Source organism: Loa loa, assembly GCF_000183805.2.
Source record: "Loa loa unplaced genomic scaffold supercont3.56, whole genome shotgun sequence".
NCBI classification, from domain to species: Eukaryota; Metazoa; Nematoda; class Chromadorea; order Rhabditida; family Onchocercidae; genus Loa; species Loa loa.
The window spans coordinates 1-1585 of NW_018108236.1; positions in this window are offsets into that span (position 1 = coordinate 1).

The window sequence follows — 1585 nt, forward strand, 5'->3', positions numbered from 1 at the left end:
ATAATAATAATAATAATAATAATAATAATAATAATAATAATAATAATAATAATAATAATAATAATAATAATAATAATAATAATAATAATAATAATAATAATAATAATAATAATAATAATAATAATAATAATAATAATAATAATAATAATAATAATAATAATAATAATAATAATAATAATAATAATAATAATAATAATAATAATAATAATAATAATAATAATAGATAATAATAATAATAATAATAACAATAATAATAATAATAATAATAATAACAATAATAATAAAAGACAATACTGATAGTGTTAGGTGCACTACAAGTCTATACGCTGACGATTAACACTGACGCCAAATGAACTACTTCATAAACGAACGAAAAAGGCCAAGTACAAACTGACTGAATCGCTTACTCGAGAAACCAAAGTATAAATTTAAATAAATATGCAAAACAAAGTAAGATCAAAAAGGCTCCTCTTAAATTCTGGAACAAATTTTATTCCGCTTCTTTGACCAAATCGTCCAAAAAATATGAAAATAGAAAATCCACAAATTCCAAAATCGAAAGGAAATCCGCATTTAGTATTCCGGAAAAAAAAATGATAAACGATAACAGACGAGCTTTTTTAACAATTTAAAAACAATGAAAACTCTGAATTTTAAACTAAAAAAAAGAAAAATCATTTTGCAAAAAAACTGAATAAAAATCGACGGCACACATCAACTAAGTGTAACTCCGGATGCATCTACAGAGAGAGAAAAAAGTATCTCTGAACCCACACTACCAGGTACCGAGCTGAAACCCTACATGACTTTATCTAACAGAGATTCTAAATCAGAGTCATAAAATCAAACAATTGACTCTTTAAAAAATGCATCAGAGGTTAAAATGAAACACCAAAAGAATGGAATATTAGATGAGGAAAACCAAATACTGAAGAAAAAAACAGGAAAAAGAAACCCCCAACATAAGAAAAAACAAACTACAAAAAGATAGAAAAAGCAAATCCAAAAAGAGATCTGTGAATTGAACAACAATTCACAGAAAGCCGAAGCAAAAAGGGATTAAATTTTTGAAAAATACAAATTATTAAAAAAAAAAGGCGAAACTTCACGACTACGAAAGAAAAACTGCGTGAAATGAACAAAAGAGAGGAAAAATTCCTTGCCAGCAGTAACAGTCCCCTGCTTCTCTTTCTGGAAACAATCTGAAATGAGTGATAAAAAAATTAGTAGAAAGGGGTATTTTCATTTATGCATACGAATCAGTCAATTCATATCATCAGTGATTACAAACAACAGCGATTCTTTTTTCATTGGAAAAAGTTATCACAATGCAAATGAGATGATGAGACAATGAGAGTTCAAGCTTCATACTGTAATAGATTACTGCCACCTGGTTGTGTATTGACGCGATGATACAAGGTCAAGTTGGAAATAATTTAAGTGTGTAGAAGCTTGATTCTAAAAATAGTCCAAAAAATAACACAAATGTTGCGAAAGCAGATTTGCTTAGTTTCAATATTACATAAAGGAAAGGAACTGTTTCCTTCCAACGATAAAGGAAAGGAACTGTTTCCTTCCAACGATT